A 16,017-nucleotide genomic window follows, 5' to 3' on the forward strand; every position below is an offset into this window, starting at 1 on the left:
TGAATATTCAGGACTGATCTTCTTTAGGATGGACTGGTTGGATCTCCTTGCGGTCCAAGGGACTCTCAAGAGTCTTCTCCAACACCACAGTTCAAAAGCATCAATTCTTTGGCGCTCAGCTTTCTTTATATTCCAACTCTCACATTCATACATGACTACTGGAAAAACCATAGTTTTGACCCAATTGCCTGCTTATAGATGTTGTAAACAAACACGGCAACAGTGAAGGATGCCAGACTGGCAAGTGTGGAGGCTGACACTTTCTGTCTGTCCACAGGATAGCTCATAGCCCTGCAGGTCGCAGTATAAGCTTCTGCCATCATCCTACAGGAGAGTGCTGCTTCTCTCAGGACCACAACATCCCAGCAAGGATCAGTTGATTCCTCCAAGGAAAGAATATAAAGCCAGAGATCAAGACCTAGTACACACCTGAGATCAGAGCGGACACAGTGACTGGGCCAGATGGAGATTCATAAAATAGAGCTGCGCTACCAGCAGAGTAAAGAAAGACGAGAATCGGGACATGATGGACAACGTGATGTCCTCTTCTCTACATCCTCTGATCTCCTACCTGCTTTCCAGGACCCAGCTCCCAACTTCACAGATAGATCTCTACCTAGGCAGCCAGGAGGAGGATATTGCCCTGCATAAAGTAAGGGACCTTCTGAGCTTCCAGGTTATCCAGTGGTAAAGAATCTGCTTTGCAATGCAAGGGACACAAGTTCAACCCCTGGTCCAGGAAGATCCCACATATGATGAAGCAACAAAGCCCCTGCACCACAACTAGAGCCCATGTACTACAACTACGGAAGCCCATGTGTCTGGAACCCGTGCTCTGCAGCAAGAGAAGCCACTGCAGCGAGAAGCCCGTGCTCCACAACGAAGAGTGACCCCACTCGCTACAAGAGAAAGCCTCCACGAAGGAACAAAGACCCAACACAGCCACAAATAAACAAACAAATATTTAAAATAAAATGTAACAGACCCACTGATTCCCAAATCCTCCGAATCGGGTTCACCTCTGATAGATGCTCAAATTACAAAGTCTCAGAGCTGTGTGAGAAAGAGGGCAGTCATTTTACTCCTTGGGTCTGCATGTGGAGACAAATGAATGGAAAGTGAAAGTGAAGGTTGCTCAGTTGTGTCTCTTTGTGAACTCATGGACTATACAGTCCATGGAATTCTCCAGGCCAGAATACTGGAGTGGGTAGCTGTTCCCTTCTCCAGGGGATCTTCCCAACCCAGGGATCAAACCCAGGTCTCCCACATTGCAGATGGATTTTTTACCAGCTTAGCCACCAGGGAAGGCCAAAAATACTGGAATGGGTACCTGATCCCTTCTCCAGCGGATCTCCCCGACCCAGGAATCGAACCAGGGTCTCCTGCATTGCAGGCAGATTCTTCACCAACTGAGCTCGAAGAGGAAAAGTTAAAATTTTACCTCCTACTGCCTCTGTAACTCACCTTGCCCCTTTCAAAGTCTGGATCACGTAGGTCATGTAGTCTCAGAAAGCAGGGACTTGTGATACTAGGAACTGGAGTTTATCTCACTCACCCTTGTCCTGCTCTTTGCAATCACCCAGCCCCTGCAAATCTGCTTAATCATGCCTGTCCTGGTCAGGCATCCCCCTCCCTGTCTTAACCACATGCATGAAACCCCTTAGTTTAAACCAGCCTATTAACAGCTAGTGTTGCCCACTACAGTCTGTCTATAAAAACTCTATAATCCCTTTGTTTGAGGCTCAGAGCTTGAAATGTTAAGTCCTCTGGGCCCACTGGCATAATAAACCTGAGTTCTCCAACTCTCCCAGTGTGGTGCTTGGTTTCTCGAGTACTTGTTTCTGCAACATTTCTGGAGGCCTCAGCAAGATTCCAACCATGCCAGCCCCTTGAGCTGCAAGACTGGTGGCTTGGCTGGGTCAGAGAGGAGAAGCCCCGAGATGAACAAGGAGGCGGGCCACCTGATGGTTTTCCGGGTTCTTTACCAGACCGGCATCCCAACCCTCTGGACGGCCAAGCCCTGACCAAACTCTTTGGAGGGATATACCAACTTACCAGGAATGGCCACAGGATAAGGTAAGGTCCCAGGGTCAGTCCCCAGGCAGGAACCTACCCCAAAGGGTAGAAGAAGAGACTGACCGCCTCCTCGGGCTCCCAGAAAGGGAGCATCAGATAGGGAGACCTAGGGACTCGGGAAAAGGGAGATATTGCAATAACCTCTGAGTGATTGTGTATGCATGATTGCTAACTGAAGTGAAAGTGAGCTCCACAGTCCTCGAACTATGAGGAGCTTGAGAGGGTCTAAAACCTGCAGTTCCATGGCGACCTCATAAGGCTGAAAGGCGGTGCCAGTCTCTGCAGGATTTGATTCCTCCCTGCGAGGCTGGTCCGGGTAGGGGGTTTATACTGCTCCGCCAATGCTCAGAGGCACCTAAGTTCCCCCTGGAGACAGGGCCAAGCAGGTATCTGAATGGTCTCTTCTTTTGAGGGGGCCCCCACCCTTGTTTATCTTTGTGCCACTGACTCAGGGCAGGATACACAGGGAGGAAGAAATTAGTGGTTACCAGTTATTCTTCTGTCGACTGACTCCTTGAGCCAACATCTAAGAGATTAGGTTTTCCTCAATACCCTGCCAGGTAGATGATGTTTGTCAACACAGGGGGAAGTTCCGCTAAGCCAACAGTTTTAGACTGCATGATAAATAACTTTAAGAAGAGCTTTATAGGAGATTATGGAGTCAAGATGACCCCCCAGGAAGCTTCATAACTTGTGCGAGCTCGATTCGCCATCGTTGGACATTGGATGGACGCCAGAAGGCACACTCGACCTGACCACTGTCCAATCAGTACACCAGGTCGTCACTGGGGCTCCAGGACATCCAGATCAGTTTCCATACATAGACTCCTGGCTTCTAATGGCACAGACTCTGCCCCCATGGGCAAGATTTTGCACAAATGGACAGGGACAGAGTAGGGTATTTGTGGCCCAACCACTCGGAAAAAAGAAAGAAAAATTAAAAATCTATATTCCAGGGAGATCCAGTGGAAGACCCACTACTGCCCCCACAATATGTTCCCCTGACACCACAAGCCCCGGCACAGCCAGCGCTGGACCCATTGTCAGTCCAGCTCCCTCCGTGTCCCCCACCACCTCATGAGCAAGACTCCAGCCTCAAGCCAGTAGGGCGGCGGCTCTGCTCAGCCAAACAATCTAACCAGCTGGCTGCAGCCCATCAGATGCCACTGCGAGAAACTCAAGGTCTTCAACAGGTGAACAAGGATGGCTCAGTCCAGCCTGGTTGCTCCATCCTCTATTACCAGCCCTTTAGCACTACTGATCTCCTAAACTGGAAACACCGTACCCCAGCATACTCTGATAAACTACAGGCTATGATTGACCTCCTAGAGTCCATTTTCCACACCCATTAGACAACATGGGAGAACTGTCACCAGCTCCTTATGTCTCTCTTCACCACTGAGGAAAGATGATGTATCTCGACTGAAGCCCAAAAATGGCCCCGAGGACAAGCCCTCGCAGAGGTCTTAGATGTGGAAGGATGGGCACGAGAAGCAATGCCAGAGACGAGACCTAATTGGGATTTCAATTCTTGTCCTTCAACCAGAGAAGGACAAGAAACCCTGGGCTGATACCATGATGCCCTTCTCCATGGACTTCGAGTGGGAGCCAAAAAGCTCACCAATATGTCTAAAATTACAACGATAATCCAAAAAGCGGGTGAGAACCCCACCAATTTTTATGAGAGACTGTGTGAAGCATTCCAGACAGATACCCCGTTCGACCTTGAGACAGCCGAGAATCCAAGGATGATTAACGCTGCCTTTGTGGCTCAATCCTGTGCAGACAACCAATGAAAGCTTCGAAAGCTGGAAGGCTTTACTGGGATGAATGCCACACAGCTCCTGGAGGTAGCAAATGAAGTCTTTGTGAACCGAAACCGTGAAGCCCAACGAGAAGCAGATAGAAAAATGAAACAGAAAGCGGCCCTGCTAGCAGCAGCATTAAGGAGCTCAGATCCAGTGAAACAGACCGTTCCCGCGTGGAAAGGGAAAACTAAGAAGATGCTATGACCAATGCGCCCATTGCAAAGAGACCGGACCTGGAGCAATGAGTGCCCCCAACGCAGAGGGACATCTAAAGGGTCAAAGAAGTTCAGTCAACCCAACAGAGAAAGGACCAGCCTGAGCCAGCTGTCCAAAACCTTATTGGTCTAGATGGAGCAGAACCAGACTAGTGAAGACCAGGCTCCCTGATCCTGGGTCCCCAGGAGCCCACGGTCACGATGAAAGTAGGGGGTCAATCAATGACTTTTATGGTGGATACCGGAGTTGAACACTCCGTGGTAACCATACCTGTGGCTCTCCTCACAAGCTGAACAGTAGCTATAGTTGGAGCCACAGAGGACACGGCAGCCCGCTCATTTTGCAAGGCCCGTTCGTGTCAGCTAGAGGGCCATCTGGTGACTCATGATTTTCTGTACTTACAAGAATGCCCCATTCCCCTGCTGGGTAGAGATTTACTGACAAAACGGGGGACACAAATCACCTTTGCCCCCGGAAAGCCTGTGAGCCTCACATTAGGGAGCCAGTCAGCTCTGATGATGGTCGTGACTGTGCCCAGGGAAGGTGAATGGCATCTCCATTCGTCAGGGAGAGAATAAATAAATCTCCCAGCCTGCTAAAAGAATTCCCTGATGTCTGGGCAGAGGAGGGTCCTCCAGGTTTAGCCAAAAACCATGCTCCCACTGTAGTGGACCTGAGGCCAGAAGCCACTCCTGTTAGACAGAAACAATATCCAGTACCACGGGAGGCATGCCTAGGAATTCAGGACCATATCCGGTGCCTATAAGATGCCGAGATCCTAATTAAACGTCAGTTTCCCTGGAACATTCTGCTCTTGCCAGTCAAAAAGTCTGGAGGGAACGACTACTGCCCCATCCAGGACCTCTGCACTATCAACAGTGCAGTGATCACCATCCATCCAGTCGTCCCAAATCCCTACACTCTCCTGAGTCTCTTATCTGCTCAGGCAAGCTGGTCCACCTGCCTCGATCTCAAGGACACATTCTTCTGCCTCCGGCTGTCACCAACAAGCCAGCCCTTGTTTGCCGTTGAATGGGAAGACCCACACACTGGGGGAAAGACACATCTGACTTGGACTCAACTGCCACAAGGCTTCAAAAACTCAGCTGTCCTGTTTGGTGAAGCCCTGGCTGTGGATCTTGCTGCCTTTCCCAGGGAACCTTTAAACTGCACTCTACTCCAGTACGTGGAGGACCTGTTGCTAACCAGTCCCACCCAAGGGGACTTCTGGAGAGGCACCAAAGCCCTGTTGTCTCTATTCTCCACCACAGGGTAAAAGGTATCTTGTAAAAAGGCTTAGATCTGCAGACAGGAGGTCAAGTACCTGGGGTTTGTCATCTCTAAAGGTCATTGGGCTCTTGGACATAGAGGAAGCAAGCCATCTATTCAATACCTTGGCCGAACACCAACAAAGAAGTCCATGAGTTCCTCAGGTCTCCTGGATTCTGCCGGATGTGGATACAGGGCTTCTCTGAAATTGCCAAGCCTTTATTTAAAGCCACATCAGGGTCTGGAAAGGAACCCCTAGAGTGTGGACCTAAACAGGAAAAGGCCTTCGAGGAGGTAAAGAGACTCGTGACCAGCGCTCCAGCATTAAGTCTGCCAGATGTGATGCAGGACTTCAGCCTCTTTGTACATGAGAAAAATCACACGGCACTGGGGATCCTCACACAAACAATTGGGCCATGGCAGTGCCCAGTCACATATTTGCCCGAACGCCTGGATCCAGTGGCCACGGGATGGCCGCCATGCCTCAGGGCATTAGCTGCCACTGTGGTTTTGGTCAGAGAAGCAGATAAGCTTACTCTGAGACAAAATATAAATGTAAAGGTTCCCCATGCTGTTACTGCCCTGATGAACAGCCAGGGGCAGAAGTGGCTGACCAGCTCCAGGATGACTCACCATCAAGAACTGCTTTGCGAAAAACCATGGGTCCAACTCAAGACTGTACAGACGCTGAACCCCGCCACCTTTTTACCTATGGAAGCAGGAACCCCTGATCATAACTGTAAAAATGTCATAGATGAAATGTACTCAAACAGGTTGGACCTGACGGACATTCCCCTCCGGAACCCAGAACAGGAACTGTTCACTGATGGAAGCAGTTTCATCCAAGAAAGGCAGGCTGAAGCAAGCTCTGCCATAACAACAGAGGAGATAGTGAAGGCGGAGGCTTTGCCACGAGGGTGGTCAGCACTGCAGGCTAAACTGTGGGCACTCACCAGGCGCTAAGGCACGCCGAAGGGAAACGCGTCAACATCTCTACTGGTTCAAGGTATGCCTTTGCTACTCTGCATGTACATGGAGACATTTATAAAGAAAGCAGATTATTGACAGCGGGGGGAAAGGAGATTAAAAACAAAAAAGAAATCCTTCAGCTGTTAGAAACAGTCTGGAAGCCTTCCCAAGTGGCAGTCATCCATTGTAAAGGCCATCAGCGAGGAACTGATCCAGTCAGCAAAGGAAAAGTGTTGGCTGACCAGGCAACCAAGGAGGTGGCTACCCAACTGAGTCACACAATGGGCCCTGAGTCAATCTTTAAGGTCCTCTTGGCACCAGAATTGTGTCCATCCCCGAGATACACCAAGGAAGAAGATCAGTGGGCTCTAAATGAGGAAGGCATAAAAGAAAAAGATGGCTGGTGGAAGCTCCCAGGCCAAAGACTCTTTGTTCCCAGCAATATAGCAATCCAGCTAGTAAAACAACATCATGAGACAATTCTTTTAGGAAAAACTGTGCTGGAGAGTTTATTGAGCCACTGCTATTTCAATATTCCTAAACTCCCAACCCTGTGTGCCCAGATCAGTGCTAGATGTGTGACTTGTGCATAAAACAATGCCAGCCAAGAACCAAGACCCAACCCAAGGGTGCAGACAGTTTGGACACTGCCCTTTGAAGATCTAGAAGTAGACTTTACTTAAGTCAAGCCCTATAAGGGCTATAAGTGTTTACTTGTGGTAGTCTGCATCTACTCAGGATGGGCTGAAGCCTACCCTACATGCACTGAACAGGCACAAGAAGTGGCCAAGGCCTTACTAAGAGACATAATCCCGAGATGTGGGCTGTCTCTCTCCATAGGGTCTGACAATGAGCCAGCTTTTGTGTCTGAGATAATCCAAACTTTATCCAGGATGCTGGGCATCAAATGGAAGCTTTACACTGCTTACAGACCATAGAGCTCAGGGAAAGTTGAACACATGAATCGGACACTCAAGACTACATTAGCTAAACTCTGTCGGGAGATCCAGTTATCTTGGATCGACATGTTACCCCTAGCCTTACTCCGAGCCCAGTGCACCCCAAGGTCCTCAGACTACTCTCCCTTTGAGAGCTTAGATGGGAGAACACCCCCAGTGATAGGAAAGCTCAAGGGAAAGCCCCAACCAATAGCTGACCTGGAGATGTCACAACACCTCCAGGCCCTGGGGAAAGTTTTCCACCATATCACCCAAGAAAGCTTAGAAAGGACACCCATTCCTTTGGGCAATTGGGTTCATCCCTGTCAGCCAGGAGATGAGGTATGGGTTAAGGGCTGGAAAAAGGAACCACCTGAGCCAGTTTGGACAGGCCCTCACACGGTTGCCCTGGCAACCCCTACTGCTGTTAAAGCTACAGGCGTCATCCCTTGGATCCACCACACCAGAGTCAAGAAGGCAGCAGCTTCCTGTGATGAGGATACCTGGAAAACAGTTCAGGACCCTGAAAACCCCCTCAAGGTCTGGTTCCAAAAATAATAGCCCTCACTGGTGAAGGATGCTGAGCCCTGCTCTAGTCGCTCCGGGAGCTGACTAGTCAATGCACCGCAGAAGCCTGAGGATTCTTCAGCCTTGCTCCAGCCACACTCCAGCAGCTGACTGGTCAACACATGGTGGAAGCTTGAGAATCCAGCTATCAAAATATCAATGGATTTTCATTGTCAACCCTGTACTGTACCCCTGATGGCTATTACTGCTGTGCTCTTTGTTATAGGACTAGCTTCAGTCATACCCCAGAACTGGGATTTGGGTCAGAAGCTGCAGTTAGCTGTCTGTTATCTCACTGTAGTGGGAAGCTTCAGTCTTATTAGATGTCTCTTCTGATCAATTCCCCCTATTAACTAAATTGCCCTACAGTATAGCTGACCCCCTTTCACAATAGGCTCAGCTGCTATAGCCGTGACAACCCAAAGATGGGGAGAAAACCTTTTGCTAGTGTTCAGTTATCTGTTATGTGTAGGAGGCTTCGCAGACTTTTGTCCCTTGCTGTAACAGATGGTGCCATTCCTTATCCATCAAGCACCTGTCAACGTTACAGTCAACCCTTGGAAAATTGCTTACTCAACCATCAGCTAGAACAATGTATAGATAGCCAATCCTATAGGCCGATTACCTACTGCCTTCATAACCATGTGATGTATATCAAGGGGCCTGGGTGCCAAAAATGTTTTCTAGTTATGCTCCCTGCTGCTGCTACCTTTCCCCCACCAGAAGATCTAAACCCTCGGCGGTATCCCGACACCATGGCATTGCCATCATGCCCCTGTGCCTCTGTCTACCCCCAAATGCCATGCAGCTGTTACAGCCCAGAACAGGTGTCTGTCTGTCAAATAAATGGAAAGACCTACTGGACAGGGACAATAATGCAGACAACAAAATCATGGACCAACTTTGCCCTAAAAGATCAGGCTCTGCCTGTTGGCAGTATGACCCAGGTTACATAGTTAACTCCCCCTTAGACTCCCGTCTGTACCAGGTTCTCAACACAACTCATTGCCTTCTTAACTACACCAATCCCAGCTGGCCAGGGATTGCTGGCTTTGCTCATCCTTAGGAGCTCCACGGTATTTAGCCACACCAGTACCATCACATAATGCAACAGCCATGGGAACTCCTATAGATCCACCCTTACAAGGGCCAGTCTTAAAGGCTACTGAGTAGACTCAAAAGGCTTCCAAAAGCTTTACAAATGATGGAGGAACTGAACCTGTAGGCAATTTAGCCAGCGACCACTGTAAACAAACTATAAAAGGTGAGTGGCCCACTCATCCTCCCACAAACACAATACGGTGCTGCCCCCATCAGGGCCTTTTCTTTGTTTGTGGGACAGATGCTTACTTGTGTCTACCAGTCAATTGGATGGGTATCTGCACCCTAGTTTTCCTCACTCCCCAGATGAATATCTTCCCTAACAACCAGACACTCACCATACTTCTGGCAGCACAAACATGGTCAAAAAGAGCCATCCAGTTTATACCCCTACTAGATGGTCTAGGAATCATGGCTGGGGTAGGTATGGGAATAGGAGGAATTGCTTCATCAGCCACCTTTTACCTTACACTATCCAAAGGCTTCACAGATGACATTGAGAGAGCAGCCAAATCTTTAGTGGCCTTACAGGACCAACTAGACTCCCTGGCTGAGGTGGTTTTACAGAATAGAAGAGGGCTAGACCTACTGACAGCTGAAAAGGGAGGACTCTGCCTCTTCTTGAACAAAGAATGCTGCTTTTATGTAAACCAATCAGGAATAGTCAGGGACATGGCCCAACAGCTAAGGGAATGAATCATGAAAAGGAGAGAGGAACTAGCAAATTCCTGGGGTAACTGGAACAATATCTGGAGCTGGGCATCGTGGCTTCTCCCTTTAACAGGTCCTCTTTTCATGCTCTTTGCAGCATTCTTGTTTAGCCCTTGTATTCTCAATGCAATTATCCAGTTCATAACCTCTTGGATTGAATCCATAAAGTTACAAATGGTAATAACTCAATATAGCCCCCTAAACACTGGGAAGCTCTGAATGTCTTACCAAAACATGAGACGAAGTGATAGAAGTGATAGCAGCATCACGAGGGGGTAATGAAGAGGAAAAGTTAAAATTTTACCTCCTTCTGCCTCAGTAACTCACCTTGCCACTTGCAAAGTCTGGATCACGTAGGTCACGTAGTCTCAGAAAGTGGGGACTTGCAATACTAGGAACTGGAGTTTATCTCACTCACCCCTGTCCTGCTCTTTGCAATCACTCAGCCCCTGCAAATCTACTTAATTATTCTTATCCAGGTCAGACATCCCCCTCCCCGTCTTGACCACTGTTCCCACATGCATGAAACCCCTTAGTTTAAACCAGCCTATTAATAGCTAGTGTTGCCCACTACAATCTGTCTATAAAAACTCTGTAACCCCTTTGTTTGGGACTCAGAGTTTAGAGTGTTAACTCCTCTGGGCCCACCGGCATAATAAACCTGAGTTCTCCAAATCTCCCAGTGTGGTGCTTGGTTTCTCGAGTACTGATTTCTGCGACAGTCTATCAGGGAAGCCCAAATGAATGCAGAGGTGTGGTTATTCAACAAAAGCTAAGATGTAAAGATGGAGAATCTCATCAAAATAAGTCAAGCAAGACTCAAAAAAAAAAAATGTCTAGTGAATTATCTGGGATCTGAAGGAGCACTTCACTTCAAGGTGAGCTGGGATTTATTTCAACACAGGAAGAACAGCTGAGTCTAGTAAGAGATTGCTGCCACACAATCAGTATTCTTGGAACACTTTTGCAATTTTGTCTAAACCCCTGTATGCCAACACAATGGGGCTACTTTGGGCACTCTCCATGGGTCTACTCATAGTAACCAAGCCGAGTGTAAAGAAAAGGGGTACAAGGTAGAAGGACTGCTCTGGCTATGTTAAAATTGGCCATTTGGGGGTTCACTCAGAAAACAGGAGTTACACAGTGCTTCAGTCTCTGCCAAAAGGAATCCTTAAATTGGTGTATCAAAAACAGACAAGATCTGGGACTTCCCTGGAGGTCCACTGGTTGAGACTCTGCATTCCCAAAGCAGGGGGCCTGAGTCTGATCCCCAGTTGGGAAACTGGATCCCACATGCCATGACTAAGACCCTGTGCACCCAAATAAATAAGTAAATAAATAAATAAAATAGACAAGCTTCCCCCACCCCCATCTCAGGAGCTTTAGGCTATTTGAGACAGGATGTTTTGCCATACTGATGATTTCCTGCCTGCTGGTATTATCGGAGATTACAAATGCGAAAGTTTATATTCTCCTCTTTGAGCAAGCCCTCTCTGAAGTAAACATTAGCTACGTAATGCCTATACAAGATGAGTACAGGAGGAGGGCGCACTCCTGAGCCCTTACCTAATGCCTGGCACTGTGCTTTATACACTAACGCTTTCCAACTTTATCACAGTCACACGAAAAAATATTACTGGTGTCATTTTACAGATGAAGAAACTGAGGCTGTTTCACTTCAGAGGTTGCCCAACGGTCAGTGGTTTAGTCTACCGAGCTACTGTGAGGGAAAGCTCAAAGTTGAATGCTGACCAGAAGGGTTCCAACAGCTGTGCTTGGTCTGTGCTCTTGACATGACATTTGGGTAACTTGCCTCTCTGCTTAGTCTCACCCCCCGCCCCTCAATTCAGAAGGCTGTGTGTTAACCTGAGGGTTAAAATGGCACCAAGTAAGATGAGTGACGCATCAGCTTACAATAGTCAAGGATGGCAGAGAGAGAATATGCATATGAGAATTTCACAAGCACCTTCTTTTAGACATTGGAGCTTCCCAGGTGGCTCAGTGGTAACAGAATTTGTCTGTCAACACAGGAGATGAAGGAGACGCAGAGACACAGGTTCTATCCCTGGGTCGGGAAGATCCCCTGGAGGAGGAAATGGCAACCCACTCCAGTATTCTTGCCTGGAAAATTCCATGGACAGAGGAGCCTGGTGGGCTACAGTCCATACGGTCGCAGAGTCAGTCATAACTGAGCGTGCATATACTTTCTTAGACGTTATGTTAGGAAAATACACCTTACTGCATTAACCTCACCACCTTTATGAGGGCAATAGTATCATCCCCATTCTATAGATAAGGAAACTGAAACCCAGAGATTTTAAGCCACTTTCCAAACTTCACAAAGAAAACCCAGGATGCAAGCCCAGGCCTGATGATGAACCTATGCTTTCCCACTCTACTAAAATCTTTCCTGGGGCTTCCCTGGTGGCTCAGTGGTAAAGAATGTGCCTGCCAGTGCAGGAGACACGGGTTGCATCATTGATCCAGGAAGAGCCCACATGCCACAGAGCATCTAAGCCCATTCATTATAACTACTGAGTCTGTGTTCTAGAGCCCGGGAGCCACAACTATGGAATCTCATGCGCCCTAGAGTCCGTACTCCGCAACAAGAGAAGCTGTTGCAATGAGAAGCCTGCACACCACAACTAGAAAAAAGCCCTTGTAGCAATGAAGACTTAGCACAGCCATAAATAAATAACATTATTAAAAATACATCTTCTTTCTCACTTGAAAATATGCAATCTCTTAAAGGCATTCACAAAAAGAAAAAAAAAAATGTAGCCTTAAAATGAGATCTTATTTCTTACTGTGCTGATTTCTGGGCAAGGTTTTGGAGATTAAAGGGGGATCTCACTGGAGAAGGAACATCTTAGAAGAGCCAGAATCACTCATCCTTGAAGGGTTTCTTAAGAGCTAAGAACCAGAGGGGGCAACAGTAATGCCTCTCAGGGTGTTGTCAATAAAATCAAGCCCAGGTCCTTCAAGGAAAGTCATGGAAAGAGACTCGCAGTGTAGGAAGGGCCATGCGACTTTGTAAAATTGGGACTCCCCAAGTCCCAAAATTTTACTTTCCCCTTGAGCATCAAACATAAATGCATTCTGCAGCCATACCAGATTAGCCTTGTCCTCTCCTTTTACGTTCGGCCTCAAGTGTGAGTTCGTTCTCAACTCCTGTCTCTATTCCTCTGGCATAGCTGAGGCCAGACTGGGGCTCTGAAGCAGGGTTTTGCTAACCAGCTCCCCTCAAAAAAAAGAAAGAAAGAGAGAGAGAATGGAGCTAGAAGTAGAGAGAAAGAGGATGTAAAGGACTAATCTGGTTAAACCTGGTTTAAGTGGGATCACTCCTCTTCTTCAGCCTAAGGTCCTTCTGAAGGGCATTTCCCCAAACAGCTCCCATGCTTCCCATCTCTTGGAGAAGGGCATAGCAGCCCACTTCAATATTCTTGCCTGGAGAAATCCACAGACAGAGGAGTTCTGTGGGCTAGAGCCCATGGAGTCACAAAGAGTCGGACAGGACTGAGCAACTAACACTTTCCTATCTCTAGCCAGAAAAGGTCTAATCTTTCTTCTAGAATCCCCAAATAACTTTAGGCAAATCCAACCCTCAGAGACAGAATCAGTAAACTCCAGAACAGAAGTGATGTCTTCATATCCAGGGTCTCTCTCACTCAGTGGCATGTACTAGATGTCTTTCGGGGGAATAACTTTTTCAGTATGATCTCAGTTGAAACAGAAGGCTTCCCCCAATGTCAACTGGTAATTGACAAGGTAATATGTTTCCTTGATGTTAGAAGTCTCAAGGAGTTCTTCTCCCACAGTCTAAGGATAATCCTTCACATTGCCAATTCCATTTTCCTCCAAGACCACTGAAGAAGGAAGCACCCATCTCTTCTGGATGAAATCCACTCCCTACTAAGGCAAGCTCTTTGTCAGTAAGTAGAATCCACTGGCTTAGGAGGCTGACATCACCTACCTCATTCAGAAGGGCTCGCTGTCCAACTTGAGCATAGGGTCTGCCAACTCTGTCTTTAATTCTTAGAGCACTGGCTTTAAAAAGGCAAATGTCTGCTCCCTTTTATTAAACAACACAGGGTTGAGAAAGGCCAGCTCTGAACCAAAGATAATCTTACTTCATTAAAAACCTCATCAGCTTTATCTCTAAAGTTATTCCAAGAAAAGTGCTTGAGCATTTCATAATTAACATGTGGGCAGCAGGTGCAGTGAACAAAGTGGGCACAATTATAATAACTTGAAGTCAATAATTCATAAACGATAATGTATTATTAATCAATTATTGGGGCCTGAACAACATTTAATGAGATTAAGCTGATTGCCAGGCTGAACTGTTGGATACATATTGATTCAATCAGAGTGCTTAATTAAACTATGTAAGTTGCCCATCAAATCATTACATCACAGCTTCCTTCAAAGGAGTACCGTTTCTACTTTTCTCCTCTTCCTTCTGAATTAGGAATTGTTATTGACTGAGAAGAAATTAAGATAAGGACTCTTGCTTTCCATAACAGCTTGAGAAACTACCATATGATCTGGCAATGTATCTTTCGACTGTATGAATAAAGGCTGTTCGCACAAGCATATTCAGAATGCAATAAGGTACATAGGCTTGCTTTTTTTTTCCCCAAAGAATTCAGAATCTTAATAAACAAGGCTACATTTTAAGCCTAAACAAAGAGTTGCTTACAACCCTCCATTGCAAAGACCAAGAAATAGAGCTTCAAAGAAATGAAAAAGTCCTACAAAATACTGACATGAATCAGGATTCGAAATCAAGTCCCTCCACCGCAGCCCTTTCCCAGCCTACAGTGTTTCCAAAACCTCAAATTAAGCTTCATTCTGCTGAAGATCAGAGAGGCATACCCATTTGACTTCACTAGTTTCTAGTAGCATCTCTCAGAAGGTAAAATCTACTTCCCCAGCAGCTAGAAGTTTTCAGAATCACCCCTTACAACCACCATACAAAAACCTTTGTCTCTTGACATACAGGTCGTCTTTTCACTTGTCACGTTGCTAATGATGGGAGTTATTTATGGTGAACATTGAACAAAATGTTTTTTGCTCAGTGTTCTAGCCCGATGATCCTGCCTGAGGGGAGACAGTGACAGCTCTGTTAAAGCATCCCGGGGTACAGGGCGCCTGCGGGTCTTTCTAATTAGGGTTTTACTCTGTCAGTTTCATGAATAGCCACTTCCAACCCGGATGTGCAGCAGTACATGTTGAGGATGCCCTTGCCCTATAAAATTCTGGGATGTCAAAACCCACAGCTGCACCTGGGCTCCACATTCAATGAGCCACAGAATATCAGCTACAGGGAGGGTGTACAGAGAACACTGGGGCATCACCAATTGCTTCTGAATTGTGGTTCGGAAGCTCCTACGGCATTCATCTGTTGCTTCGGAAAGGCAGCACCGCACATACCAGCTTAAGGTCAGAACTCCATCAGGAGATCATTATCAAGGTGGCTTTGGACACAAATTTCAGTGATCACATTTCAGGCAGTTAATATGCCCAGTGACTCAGGCCATAGTCTGTGTTCCTGAATCTTCTCCTGCGACTAGAATCAGTGTAGTGATATCCCTGCTATGGCCTCGAGAGATCTTTGTTTACAAAAGCCTGTGTGACCAAACTACTTTTTTCTCTCCAACCTGGTTTGCAGAATGGGAGTAGGAAACCACCACAAACAAATTGGATAATGTCATATCATTTACATCAGTGTTATTCCATTAAATTCAATACCTATTTTTAAGAAAAGAGAAAGAGCATTACAACACAGTCTCAGCGTTTTGTAAGTCAGACTTGCAGTGTGACCGTGTATGTTTTGTTTTAGGGTGGGAGGGAATGGCTACACACTCCAGTATTCTTGCCTGGAGAATTCGAAGGATGGGCTACAGTCCATGGGGTCGCAAAGAGTCAGACATGACTGAGCAATTAACGCAAGTTAGTTTCACAGAGCAGACAGATGGGATGGAATAAATAACTTGTCTCTTGGAGGTTTCTGGTGTTGATGATGGTGTTGGTATGGGTGACTGAAATCAGAAAGAGGAGGTACCTCTAGGTGAACAAGTCATCTTAAAGGCAAAGAACAAAGCCAAACAAAAGTCACTCTTCTGCTAATATTCATGATGTCCAAGAAAATAAGCAAGAGGCACTGGAGCAAACCTGCTCCTTAGTTGGATTCTTAATTTAAAATTTTCAAATTATTTCTTCATTAAAAGCCTTACTTTCTGCTAGGAGAGAGAGAAACAGTATTTCAAGAACCATAAAAGAAAGAATATTCTTTCAGCAGGACTAATGTCAATTCTAAATATAGAAGAGCAGATATACTATTTCAGATTCACAAACAG

The 16,017-nt window shown here is 46.7% G+C and overlaps 1 protein-coding gene across 2 annotated transcripts in view; it reads right to left on the reverse strand.

Moving 5' to 3' along the window:
* Positions 1-16,017, reverse strand: part of AGBL1 (AGBL carboxypeptidase 1) — a 943,700-nt gene that overhangs the window by 678,606 nt on the left and 249,077 nt on the right. The window lies entirely within an intron of this gene.

The sequence above is a fragment of the Moschus berezovskii genome, chromosome 21 (assembly GCF_049115385.1).
Source record: "Moschus berezovskii isolate FMDL1 chromosome 21, NW_MosBer_1.0, whole genome shotgun sequence".
In the NCBI taxonomy this organism is placed as follows: domain Eukaryota; kingdom Metazoa; phylum Chordata; class Mammalia; order Artiodactyla; family Moschidae; genus Moschus; species Moschus berezovskii.